At 45.8% G+C, this 14,748-nt stretch overlaps 1 pseudogene across 1 annotated transcript in view; it reads right to left on the bottom strand.

Moving 5' to 3' along the window:
• Positions 1–1,710: 1,710 nt before the first annotated feature.
• LOC311103270 (glucagon receptor-like) overlaps positions 1,711–14,748 on the bottom strand; it is a 122,911-nt pseudogene continuing 109,873 nt past the window's right edge. The window contains exons 10-11 of the transcript XR_014615816.1: positions 2,860–2,943; positions 1,711–1,717 (exon numbers count right to left, since the gene is read on the bottom strand). The product of XR_014615816.1 is annotated as a glucagon receptor-like (transcript). The remainder of the gene's footprint in view (positions 1,718–2,859; positions 2,944–14,748) is intronic.

Raw genomic sequence — 14,748 nt, 5'->3', positions numbered from 1 at the left:
ATTTCTGGAAATGTACTGGAATTTTTTCAACCCTAGTCTGATGTAACATCCGCCATGACAAATCTCACTCTTATATAAAACCAGCCCTGATCTTCCAGAAGTAGGTTACTAATAACCTAGTTAAATAAAAGTTAAATAAAAAGAATAATACAAAATTAAAAAATAATGCTACGGTCAGAGTGAAGTGGACATCAAACGAAAACACGCAAACAAAGATGGAGGTGTGATGACCCTCCCACTCTGTCTGCCGTATTCTCTCTCTTTGCTCTCGGAGTTGGGAGGGTCGTCAGCTACATGGGAAACACCTGGGCTTGGGTGTGTCCCAGGATAAATGGACCTCTTCCACATTCATTGGGGAGACTCTCTCCATGCAGACACCTTTATTGATTGTTGTTGTGGTATTCTTGTGGCTTTTTGGTTGTTTGCTTTGGCACCTTTCAACACCTTTTCACGACATATCCACATTACTGACCGAGGTGGAAAACACACGAGGCCTTGGAGCGGAGGGTGCGCGTCGAGGCTACGGGGCTGCTTCGTGCCATTACGCAGCGCAGTTTTCTTTTCATTGCGCACCTTGTTATAGAAACTGTCGTCACTTTTCGAGCCGCCTAACAGACTACTACAGGCCGAAGATATGGACTTGTTCACTGCGGTGACACTTGTGAACAGCGCTTCTGACTGCGTGAAGACACTGTGGGATCTCTGCGCTCCTCCAGCATCGGCCACCGAGGCTGTGACGGTGACCGACCCTGGTCCAAGCAAGAGAAGACGCACAATTAATAAGAACCTCCGCGGATTTGCAGTTGAAGAAACAGTTGGTCAGCCACAAAGTGACATAGATGAAAAGACTGAGTTCATGAGATTGTTTTACAGTGTTGTCGATGCTGTGCAAGGAGAGATGAATGCGCGTTTTGGAGAGCGCAGTAGCGAGCTCATTGGCGCACTGGCTGCTTTGAACCCAGAGGCCGAGGATAATTTCCTGGACCCATCAAAGGTAACCCCTCTCCTGGAATTAGCTGGAACTGATGTGGTTGAATCTGAATATACTGTGGCTCGTGAGTTCCTGGTGAAGAAAATGACTGACACCCCGGTTCCCCCCGAAGATGGAAAATGGACAATAGCCAACATCCTCAGCACATTCAACTGTGCACTCCAGGCAATGCCGACTGTTCTCACATCCTACACACTTGCCCTAACTTTAGGAGCTTCCACAGCAATGTGTGAAAACTCATTTTCCACGCTCAAAAGCGTCTTCTCAGCGCATCGGCGCAGTATGCTGCACAGACGCAAGGCCCAGCTGATTCAGCTTGCTTTTGAAAAGGACCTCACTCACAAGTTTAAGTCCGAGTGGAAGGATACTTTGATGAGGAGGTTCTGCTCGGAGAAACGCCGCCTCCAGCTGTACTGACAGGAGGGACCGGAGAGAGGACAGCGCTGCCTCCACTCAAAGTACCGGCAGGTTCAAAGTCTCTGTGTGTGTGTGTGTGTGTGTGTATATGCGTGCGTGTGTGTGTGTGTGTGTCTCATGGCAATGCATATCCCTCTGTTGACTGCTTTAAAATGCAATGTTTGAGAGCTGCTTCTGGTGTTACATCTAATATGTTGTATAGTCAAGTGTTTTATGGATATTCATAACATTGCTTCTATGTAATGTGGTGTAGGCTATAGGCTACCTGGTCATATTGCTGTTGGTTATGTTTAATGTCATGATTACGTGCTGCGCAAATAGAGTATACGATTATTATAAATATACGTACTGTAGGCTAATAATAATTGTGCCCTGCCCCTCCCATGCATTTCATATGCCCCCCTTAAGACTGAGGTCTGGCGACGGGTCTGGTGGTAGGGTGATACCATTCCACAGTGTCTTCATGTTTAAGGTCAGGGTCAGTGGTAGGGGTGTAGTGGGGCAGGACATCAAACAAAAACACCCAAACAGAGACACCCAAACAGAGCATAGTAATTGTATTTAGTATGCTTTGTTTAACTGATTGAACAAACTGCTTTGTATAAATATACTGTATATATATATATATATATATATTGTTCGTTTCTGTGTGTGTTTTCCATGTAAGCCCTCTGGGTTTCCAACCTCACCTGTGTGTGTTTCATGTCTTCATGTATGATAGAGCAGGTACCTCAATATGGAATATTGCGTGAAGGGAAAGGCGAAGTGACACTGCCACATACATAAAACGTGTATGACAGCTGGGGTGAACAAGGATAGGAAACTTAAACGTAAGCACAGAAGGAAAACAAACACGCACGCACACAGGCTTTAACTGGCCTGTACTTTAGCTGACATGACATGGTGAAGTGGAAAACATCCCCATCAATACTTATTCATTGAACATGTCATCCTCCTCATCACCATCATGTTACAGACAGAGAGAGAGAGAGAGAGAGAGAGAGAGAGAGAGAGAGAGAGAGAGAGGGGGCAGAGAGGGGGCAGAGAGAGAGAGAGAGAGAGAGAGAGAGAGAGAGAGAGAGAGAGAGAGGAGAGAGAGAGAGAGAGAGAGAGGGGGCAGAGAGGGGGCAGAGAGAGAGAGAGAGAGAGAGAGAGAGAGAGAGAGAGAGAGAGAGAGAGAGAGAGGAGAGAGAGAGAGAGAGAGGGGGGGGGGGGGGGGGAGAGCGAGAGAGAGCAAGGGAGAGGGGGAGACAGAGAGGGAGAGAGAGAGAGAGAGCGAGACCGAGAGATAGAGAGCGAGATAGAGAGAGAGAGAGCGAGGGGGAGACGGAGAGGGAGAGAGAGAGAGAGAGAGAGAGAGGGGGCAGAGAGGGGGCAGAGAGAGAGAGAGAGAGAGAGAGAGAGAGAGAGAGAGAGCGAGAGAGAGAGAGAGACTTTGAAAGAAAACAAACAAAAGTGTACTTACCACAACTGCCAGCAGTATAGGGGATCGTATGATCCACCAGTACTGCATGTTGATATTCTGCTCCCAGCACCTGTCAAACAGAGGCAAAAAAACACTGAGTGTAGCATACAAACAGCACCTCTCTTCCCCAGGGTTGTATTCTAGGGGTCCTATATACAAGACTCAACACAACACTGAGGGTAACATTCAGGGCCCTGTATACAAGACTCAACACAACACTGAGGGTAACATTCAGGGCCCTGTATACAAGACTCAACACAACACTGAGGGTAACATTCAGGGCCCTGTATACAAGACTCAACACAACACTGAGGGTAATATTCAGGGCCCTGTATACAAGACTCAACACAACACTGAGGGTAACATTCAGGGCCCTGTATACAAGACTCAACACAACACTGAGGGTAACATACAGGGCCCTGTATACAAGCCTCTAACTACTTCTACAGTTATTCTACACTAACAGTTCCACACACTTCTTAGTTGAGCAAAGGACAGTTCTATGCCAGTGTTACAGTAGTGTTTGTAGTCCTCTTGGGGGATAAAACACTATACATCTTAGACCCTACAGATTCTCTGGTCTGATGAAACCAAGACTGAACTCTTTGGCCTGAATGCCAAGCGTCACATCTGGAGGAAACCTGGCACCATCCCTAAGGTGAAGCATGGTGGTGGCAGCATCATGCTGTGGGGATGTTTTTCAGCGGCAGGGACTAGGAGACTAGTTAGGATCAAGGGAAAGATGAACGGAGCAAAGTACAGGGAGATCCTTGATGAAAACCTGCTCCAGAACGAAATTCACCTTCCAACAGGACAACGACCCTAAGCAAACAGCCAAGACAATGCAGGAGTGGCTTTTGGACAAGTCTCTGAATGTCCTTGAGTGGCCCAGCCAAAACCCGGACTTGAACCCGACGCTCCCCATCCAACCTGACAGAGCTTGAGAGGATCTGCAGAGAAGAATGGGAGAAACTCCCTAAATACAGGTGTGCCAAGCTTGTACCCAAGAAGACTCGAGGCTGTAATCGCTGCCAAAGGTCTTATGTAACTACAGAAGGTGTCAACAGTATGGTTATAGTCCAGCACTCCCCTCCTGACTACTTTGTTCTCTGTGAGTATGTACTGTAGAGAGTATACAGTACGGTACTATAGTAAGTATCCCTAAGAGAGTATACAGTAGGGTACTATAGTACTGTAGTTCCAAGAGAGTATACAGTAGGGTACTATAGTACTGCAGTCCTAAGAGAGTATACAGTAGGGTTCTATAATACTGCAGTCCTAAGAGAGTATACAGTAGGGTACTATAGTAAGTAGCCCTAAGAGAGTATACAGTAGGGTACTATAGTACTGCAGTCCTAAGAGAGTATACAGTAGGGTACTATAGTACTGCAGTCCTAAGAGAGTATACAGTAGGGTACTATAGTACTGCAGTCCTAAGAGAGTATACAGTAGGGTACTATAGTAAGTAGCCCTAAGAGAGTATACAGTAGGGTACTATAGTACTGCAGTCCCAAGAGAGTATACAGTAGGGTACTATAGTACTGTAGCCCTAAGAGAGTATACAGTAGGGTACTATAGTACTGTAGTCCTAAGAGAGTATACAGTAGGGTACTATAGTACTGCAGTCCTAAGAGAGTATACAGTAGGGTACTATAGTACTGCAGTTCTAAGAGAGTATACAGTAGGGTACTATAGTACTGCAGTCCTAAGAGAGTATACAGTAGGGTACTATAGTAAGTAGCCCTAAGAGAGTATACAGTAGGGTACTATAGTACTGCAGTTCTAAGAGAGTATACAGTATGGTACTATAGTACTGTAGCCCTAAGAGAGAATACAGTAGGGTACTATAGTACTGCAGTCCTAAGAGAGTATACAGTAGGGTACTATAGTAAGTAGCCATAAGAGAGTATACAGTAGGGTACTATAGTAAGTAGCCCTAAGAGAGTATACAGTAGGGACTATAGTACTGTAGTCCTAAGAGAGTATACAGTATGGTACTATAGTACTGTAGCCCTAAGAGAGAATACAGTAGGGTACTATAATACTGTAGTTCCAAGAGAGTATACAGTAGGGTACTATAGTACTGCAGTCCTAAGAGAGTATACAGTATGGTACTATAGTACTGTAGTCCTAAGAGAGTATACAGTAGGGTACTATAGTAAGTAGCCCTAAGAGAGAATACAGTAGGGTACTATAGTACTGCAGTCCTAAGAGAGTATACAGTATGGTACTATAGTACTGCTGTTCTAAGAGAGTATACAGTATGGTACTATAGTACTGCAGTCCTAAGAGAGTATACAGTATGGTACTATAGTACTGTAGCCCTAAGAGAGTATACAGTAGGGTACTATAGTACTGTAGTTCCAAGAGAGTATACAGTAGGGTACTATAGTACTGCAGTCCTAAGAGAGTATACAGTAGGGTACTATAGTACCGTAGTCCTAAGAGAGTATACAGTAGGGTACTATAGTAAGTAGCCCTAAGAGAGAATACAGTAGGGTACTATAGTACTGCAGTTCTAAGAGAGTATACAGTAGGGTCTATAGTACTGCAGTTCTAAGAGAGTATACAGTAGCGTACTATAGTACTGCTGTCCTAAGAGAGTATACAGTAGGGTACTATAGTACTGCAGTTCTAAGAGAGAATACAGTAGGGTACTATAGTACTGCTGTTCTAAGAGAGTATACAGTAGGGTTGTAAAGTACTGCAGTCCTAAGAGAGTATACAGTAGGGTACTATAGTAAGTAGCCCTAAGATAGTATACAGTAGGGTACTATAGTACTGCAGTTCTAAGAGAGTATACAGTAGGGTACTATAGTACTGCAGTCCTAAGAGAGTATACAGTAGGGTCTATAATACTGCAGTCCTAAGAGAGTATACAGTAGGGTACTATAATACTGTAGCCCTAAGAGACTATATAGTAGGTTACTATAGTAAGTAGCCCTACGAGAGTATACAGTAGGGTACTATAGTACTGCAGTTCTAAGAGAGTATACAGTTGGGTACTATAGTAAGTATCCCTACGAGAGTATACAGTAGGGTACTATAGTACTGCAGTTCTAAGAGAGTATACAGTAGGGTACTATAGTACTGCAGTCCTAAGAGAGTATACAGTAGGGTACTATAATACTGTAGCCCTAAGAGACTATATAGTAGGTTACTATAGTAAGTAGCCCTACGAGAGTATACAGTAGGGTCCTATAGTACTGCAGTCCTAAGAGAGTATACAGTAGGGTACTATAGTACTGCAGTCCTAAGAGAGTATACAGTTGGGTACTATAGTAAGTAGCCCTACGAGAGTATACAGTAGGGTACTATAGTAAGTAGCCCTACGAGAGTATACAGTAGGGTACTATAGTAAGTAGCCCTACGAGAGTATACAGTAGGGTACTATAGTAAGTAGCCCTACGAGAGTATACAGTAGGGTACTATAGTAAGTAGCCCTATGAGAGTATACAGTAGGGTACTATAGTACTGCAGTTCTAAGAGAGTATTAAGTAGGGACTATAGTACTGTAGCCCTACGAGAGTATACAGTAGGGTACTATAGTACTGTAGTCCTAAGAGAGTATACAGTAGGGTACTATAGTAAGTAGCCCTAAGAGAGTATACAGTAGGGTACTATAGTACTGCAGTTCTAAGAGAGTATTAAGTAGGGACTATAGTACTGTAGCCCTACGAGAGTATACAGTAGGGTACTATAGTACTGTAGTCCTAAGAGAGTATACAGTAGGGTACTATAGTAAGTAGTCCTAAGAGAGTATACAGTAGGGTACTATAGTACTGCAGTCCTAAGAGAGTGGAGAATGGAGAGGTTGGACTCAGAATAAAAGATCAAGGACAGTCAGAGACAGTTTAACTTGTTGGGGAAGTTCTCCTGTCCGCTGAGTGTCCTCATCTCTGACTGTCCAAGTGGTAAAACCTTTATGTTACATCACACATCACAGGAGGTTTCCTGCTTCACTAACCCACCTGCGCCCAAAACATGACATTCCAGTCAACCGCTACATGGTTTAGGTGCCAGCTATTGACTAAACTTTTCTGCTAAATTGATCAAGATCCTCCAAGGAATACTGCAGTGATTTTCACTTGGAGAGCAGGCTGTCTGACCTCTCAATTCCTTGTCTCTAAAAGTATTGGAGGTGTCATTAGTCATGCATCATTGCATCACCAGTAATACTACTCAGAACTGGTTTGAACTAGAGGTTATACCACCAGTAATACTACTCAGAACTGGTTTGGACTAGAGGTTATACCACCAGTAATACTACTCAGAACTGGTTTGAACTAGAGGTTAAACCACCAGTAGTACTACTCAGAACTGGTTTGAACTAGAGGTTAAACCACCAGTAATACTACTCAGAACTGGTTTGGACTAGAGGTTATACCACCACTGACAGAACAGAGCTTTACACATATGACTTCCTCACAGGCACAAGAAAAACGTTTCCTTCAACTCCAAAAGGACTGGTGGAAAGCATTTTATTTGTATTTTATTTTTGTTGGTGTATTTTTTCAGTCATTTAGCAGACGCTCTTATCCAGAGCGACTTACAGGAGCAATTAGGGTTAAGTGCCTTGCTCAAGGGCACATCGACAGATCTTTCACCTAGTCTATACACCAAGTCACTTGGCTCTGTCATATCCTCACATGGTCTCTCCTATCATTGCTACGCAGATGACACACAATTCATTTTCTCCTTTCCCCCTTCTGATATCCAGGTGGCGAATCGCATCTCTGCATGTCTGGCAGACATATCAGTGTGGATGTCGGATCACCACCTCAAGCTGAACCTCGGCAAGACGGAGCTGCTCTTCCTCCAGAGGAAGGACTGCCCGTTCCATGATCTCGCCATCACGGTTGACAACTCCGTTGTGTCCTCCTCCCAGAGTACAAAGAACCTTGGCGTGACCCTGGACAATACCCTGTCGTTCTCCGCTAACATCAAAGCGGTGACCCGATCCTGCAGGTTCATGCTCTACAACATTCGCAGAGTACGACCCTACCTTACACAGAAATCGGCACAGGTCCTAATCCAGGCACTTGTCATCTCCCGTCTGGATTACTGCAACTCGCTGTTGGCTGGGCTCCCTGCCTGTGCCATTAAACCCCTTCTATTTATCCAGAACGCTGCAGCCCGTCTGGTGTTCAACCTTCCCAAGTTCTCTCATGTCACCCCGCTCCTCCGCACACTCCACTGGCTTCCAGTTGAGGCTCGCATCTACTACAAGACCATGGTGCTTGCCTACGGAGCTGTGAGGGGAACGGTACCTCCTTACCTTCAGGCTCTGATTTTATTTATTTTTATTTCACCTTTATTTAATCAGGTAAACCAGTTGAGAACAAGTTCTCATTTACAACTGCGACCTGGCCAAGATAAAGCAAAGCAGTGCGATAAAAACAACAACACAGAGTTACATATGGGGTAAAACAAAACAAAAATCAAAAAAAAATACAACAGAAATACAATTAATATACAGTGTGCAAATTTAGCAAGTTATGGAGGTAAGGCAATAAAATAGGCTATAGTGCAAAATAATTACAATTTAGTATTAACACTGGAATGATGTGCAAGAGATGATGTGCAAATAGAGATACTGGGGTACAGATGAGCAAAATAAATAACAATATAGGGATGAGGTAGTTGGGCGGGCTAATTTCAGATGGGCTGTGTACAGGTGCAGTGATCGGTAAGGTGCTCTGACAACTGATGCTTAAAGTTAGTGAGGGAGATAAGTGTCTCCAGCTTAAGAGATTTTTGCAATTTGTTCCAGTCATTGGCAGCAGAGAACTGGAAGGAATTGAAGCCAAAGGAGGTGTTGGCTTTGGGGATGACCAGTGAGATATACCCGCTGGAGCGCAGACTACGGGTGGGTGTTGCTATGGTGACCAATGAGCTAAGATAAGGCGGGGATTTGCCTAGCAGTGATTTATAGATGGCCTGGAGCCAGTGGGTTTGGCGACGAATATGTAGTGAGGACCAGCCAACAAGAGCGTACAGGTCACAGTGGTGGGTATTATATGGGGCTTTGGAGACAAAACGGATGGCACTGTGATAGACAACATCCAATTTGCTGAGTAGAGTGTTGGAGGCTATTTTGTAAATGACATCGCCGAAGTCAAGGATCGGTAGGATAGTCAGTTTTACGAGGGCATGTTTGGCAGCATGAGTGAAGGAGGCTTTGTTGCGAAATAGGAAACCGATTCTAGATTTAACTTTGGATTGGAGATTCTTAATGTGAGTCTGGAAGGAGAGTTTACAGTCTAACCAGACACCTAGATATTTGTAGTTGTCCACGTACTCTAGGTCAGACCCGTCTAGAGTAGTGATTCTAGTCGGGTGGGCGGGTGCAAGCAGCGTTCGGTTGAAGAGCATGCATTTTGTTTTACTAGTGTTTAAGAGCAGTTGGAGGCTACTGAAGGAGTGTTGTATGGAATTGAAGCTCGTTTGGAGGTTTGTTAACACAGTGTCCAATGAAGGGCCAGATGTAACACAGAAGGGCAGAGAAGGGCCAGATGTTAACACAGTGTCCAATGGTGGTCCTCTGTAGCTCAGCTGGTAGAGCACGGCGCTTGTAACGCCAAGGTAGTGGGTTCGATCCCCGGGACCACCCATACACAAAAACAAAAAAAATGTATGCACGCATTACTGTAAGTCGCTTTGGATAAAAGCGTCTGCTAAATGGCATATTATATTATTATTATGTATACAAAATGGTGTCGTCTGCGTAGAGGTGGATCTGAGAGTCACCAGCAGCAAGAGCGACGTCATTGATATACACAGAGAAAAGAGTTGGCCCAAGAATTGAACCCTGTGGCACCCCCATAGAGACTGCCATAGGTCCAGACAACAGGCCCTCCGATTTGACACATTGAACTCTATCTGAGAAGTAGTTGGTGAACCAGGCGAGGCAGTCATTTGAGAAACCAAGGCTATTTAGTCTGCCAATAAGAATGCGGTGGTTGACAGAGTCGAAAGCCTTGGCCAGGTCAATGAAAACGGCTGCACAGTACTGTCTATTATCGATCGCGGTTATAATATCATTTAGGACCTTGAGCGTGGCTGAAGTGCACCCATGACCAGCTCGGAAACCGGATTGCATAGCGGAGAAGGTACGGTGGGATTCGAAATGGTTGGTGATCTGTTTGTTGACTTGGCTTTCAAAAACTTTTGAAAGGCAGGGCAGGATGGATATGGGTCTGTAACAGTTTGGATCTAGAGTGTCACCCCCTTTGAAGAGGGGGATGACCGCGGCAGCTTTCCAATCTCTGGGGATCTCAGACGTTACGAAAGAGAGGTTGAACAGGCTAGTAATAGGGGTTGCGACAATTTCGGCGGCTAGTTTTAGAAAGAAAGGGTCCAGATTGTCTAGTCCAGATGATTTGTAGGGGTCCAGATTTTGCAGCTCTTTTAGAACATCAGCTGTCTGGATTTGTGTGAAGGAGAAGCGGGGGGGGCATGGGCAAGTTGCAGCGGAGGGTGCAGAGCTGGTGGCCGGGGTAGTGGTAGCCAGGTGGAAAGCATGGCCAGCCGTAGCAAAATGCTTGTTGAAATTCTCGATTATTGTAGATTTATCGGTGGTGATAGTGTTTCCTAGCCTCAGTGCAGTGGGCAGCTGGGAGGAAGTGCTCTTATTTTCCATGGACTTTACAGTGTCCCAAAACTTTTTGGAGTTAGTGCTACAGGATGCAAATTTCTGTTTGAAAAAGTTAGCCTTTGCTTTCCTAACTGCTTGTGTATATTGGTTCCTAACTTCCCTGAAAAGTTGCATATCACGGGGGCTATTTGATGCTAATGCAGTACGCCACAGGATGTTTTTGTGCTGGTCAAGGGCAGTCAAGTCTGAGGAGAACCAGGGGCTATATCTGTTCTTAGTTCTGTATTTTTTGAATGGGGCATGTCTATTTAAGATTGAGAGGAAATTACTTTTAAAGAACAACCAGGCATCCTCTACTGACGGAATGAGATCTATATCCATCCAGGATACCTGGGCCAGGTCAATTAGGAAGGCCTGCTCGCTGAAGTGTTTTTGGGAGCGTTTGACAGTGATGAGGGGTGGTCGTTTGACCGCGGACCCGTTACGGACGCAGGCAATAAGGCAGTGATCGCTGTGATCCTGGTTGAAGACAGCGGAGGTGTATTTAGAGGGTAAGTTAGTCAAGGGTACCCATGTTTACGGATTTAGGGTTGTACCTGGTAGGTTCGTTGATAATTTGCGTGAGGTTGAGGGCATCTAGCTTGGATTGTAGGATGGCTGGGGTATTAAGCATATCCCAATTTAGGTCACCAAGCAGTACGAACTCTGAGGATAGATGGGGGGCAATCAATTCACATATGGTGTCCAGGGCACAGCTGGGGGCTGAGGGGGGTCTGTAGCAAGCGGCAACAGTGAGAGATTTATTTCTGGAAAGGTGGATTTTTAGAAGTAAAAGCTCAAACTGTTTGGGCACAGACCTGGATAGTATGATGGAGCTCTGCAGGCTATCTCTACAGTAGATTGCAACTCCACCCCCTTTGGCAGTTCTATCTAGACGGAAAATGTTATAGTTGGGGATGGAAATTTCAGAATTTTTGGTGGCCTTCCTAAGCCAGGATTCAGACACTGCTAGAACATCAGGGTTGGCGGAGTGTGCTAACGCAGTGAATAACTCAAACTTAGGAAGGAGGCTTCTGATATTTATGTGCAGAAAACCAAGACTTTTACGGTTACAGAAGTCAACAAATGATAGCTCCTGGGGAGTAGGAGTGATACTGGGGGCTGCAGGGCCTGGGTTAGCCTCTACATCACCAGAGGGACAGAGGAGGACTAGAATAAGGATACGACTAAAGGCTTTAAGAACTGGTCTTCTAGTGCGTTGGGTACATAGAATAAAGGGGACAGTTCTCCGGGCGTTGTAGAAAAGATTCAGGGCATTATGTACAGAAAAGGATATGGAAGGATATGAGTACAGTTCAGGTAATCCTAAGTGTTGGGTAACAATGAAAGAGATAGCGTCATTGGAGGCATCGATTGAGCCGGTCTCGGCGTGTATGGGGGGAGGAACAAAGGAACTATATGAGACAGTTTGAGAGGGACTAGGGGTTCTACATTGAAATTGTATAATAAGAACTAACCCAAACAGCAATAGGCAAGGCATAATTGACATGGGAGAGAGGCATAAAGCAGTCACGTGTTATTAGAGAGAGCTAAGACACAACTGGAAATAGCGATAACGTTTGGGCTAAGACTAAACAGAATAAACAGGACAGAGTACCGTGTAAAGGAACAGTCCAGCAGGCATCAGCTGTGCAGCTGAGTGATCATAAGGTCCAGTGAACAGCAATATGTGAGTCCGAGAGCAGTTCAAATTGGTGCTTCAGCACAGCTAGCAGGGAGCTAGCAGGCTAGCTCAAGGCTAACTGGTGCTTGCTATATGGCAATGGTAATGGTAATCAGCCAACAACAGGTTGCAGCTAGCTAGCTGGTTGTGATGATCCGGCGCTAGGGTCCAGTGATTCCGGCAGAAAGTCCAATAAGCTATGGGTCGATAGCACGCTGGGTCGATAGCACGCTGTGCAGACTGGCCGACGAATTGTCCAGGCTAGCTAGAGCTGGCTGGTGGATAGTGTAGGCCACGGACAATGGTGAAGACGCTAACGGTGACTAATAACAGGTAGCCATTTAGTTGCAGCTAGCTAGCTGGTTGTGATGATCCGGCGCTAGGGTCCAGTGATTCCGGCAGAAAGTCCAATAAGCTATGGGTCGATAGCACGCTGGGTCGATAGCACGCTGTGCAGACTGGCCGACGAATTGTCCAGGCTAGCTAGAGCTGGCTGGTGGATAGTGTAGGCCACGGACAGTGGTGAAGACGCTAACGGTAACTAATAGCAGGTAGCCAATTCAGATTGCGGCTACACACGTTTCAGCTTACGGTTCTTGATGAAAGTTATAAAGAAATAATAGAATCCTTTCCACGTTGGGTGAGGCGGGTTGCAGGAGAGTATATTTAGTTAAAGAATGAAAGTAAAAAATTGAGAAATATAGACAAAAAAACAAGAAACGGGATATTTACACAGGACGAAAAATAAAAGCGACCGTACTGCTACGCCATCTTGGCGTAGACCCTACACCCAAACGAGGGCACTACGTTCATCCACCTCTGGCCTGCTAGCTCCCCTACCTCTACGGAAGCACAGTTCCCGCTCAGCCCAGTCAAAGCTATTCGCTGCTCTGGCACCCCCAATGGTGGAACAAGCTCCCCCACGACGCCAGGACAGCGGAGTCCCTGACCACCTTCCGGAGACACTTGAAACCCTACCTCTTTAAGGAATACCTGGAATAGTATAAAGTAATCCTTCTTCCCCCCCCATAAAAAAAAAAAGAAACAAAAAAAGGTGGTTGTCACACTGGCTATCATAAGTTGAATGCACCAATTTGTAAGTCGCTACTGGATAAGAGCGTCTGCTAAATTATGTAAATGTAAATGTAGTCAGCTCGGGGATTAGAACAGCAACTTTCGGTTACTGCGACAACGCTCTTAAACCACTAAGCTACCTTCACTTGGATGTGAATGTTTAGGTCGTATCATCATTTCTCTCCTTTCTCCTGTCATACAAACTGGGTCAGGCAAAACATACGTGAGGGAGAGAGAGAGACACACTCATGCAGAAATTCACACCACTCAGGCAGGCACTCACACACTCATGCAAAATTCACAACTCATGCAGCAATCACCACACTCATACAGGCACTCACACACTCATGCAGACACTCACACACTCATGCGGGCACTCACACACTCATGCGGGCACTCACACACTCATGCAGGCACTCACACACTCATGCAGACATTCACACACTCATACAGACACTCACACACTTATGCAGGCACTCACACACTCATGGCAGGCACTCACAACTCATGCAGACACTCACACACTCATACAGGCACTCACGACACTCATGCAGGACACTCACACACTCATGCAGGCACTCACACACTCATGCGGGCACTCACACACTCATGCAGGCACTCACACACTCATACAGGACACTCACACAACTCATGCAGGCACTCACACACTTATGCAGGGCACTCACACACTCATGCAGACACTCACACACTCATACAGGCACTCACACACTCATGCAGACACTCACACACTCATGCAGGCACTCACACACTTATGCAGGCACTCAAACACTCATGCAGACACTCACACACTCATGCAGGCACTCACACACTTATGCAGGCACTCAAACACTCATGCAGACACTCACACACTCATGCAGACACTCACACACTCATGTGGGCACTTCACACACTCATGCAGACACTCACACACTAATGCGGGCACTCACACACTCATGCGGGCACTCACACACTCATACAGACACTCACACACTCATGCAGACACTCACACACTTCATGGCAGACACTCACACACTCATGCAGACACTCACACACTCATGCAGGACACTACACACACTCATGCAGGCACTCAAACACGTCATACACTCATACAGGCACTCACACACTCATGCAGACACTCACACACTCATGCAGGCACTCACACACTTATGCGGGCACTCACACACTCACACACTCATACAGACACTCACATACTCATGCAGGCACTCACACACTTATGCAGGCACTCACACACTCATGCAGGCACTCACACACTCATACAGACACTCACACACTCATGCAGGCACTCACACACTCATACAGGCACTCACACACTCATGCAGACACTCACACACTCATGCAGGCACTCACACACTCATGCGGGCACTCACACACTCATGCGGGCACTCACACACTCACACACTCATGCAGACACTCACACACTCATGCAGGCACTCACACACTCATGCAGGCACTCACACACT

Source organism: Coregonus lavaretus, assembly GCF_964263955.1.
Source record: "Coregonus lavaretus genome assembly, chromosome: 28".
Taxonomy (NCBI): domain Eukaryota; kingdom Metazoa; phylum Chordata; class Actinopteri; order Salmoniformes; family Salmonidae; genus Coregonus; species Coregonus lavaretus.
This window is presented reverse-complemented; position numbering and strand designations above follow the sequence as displayed.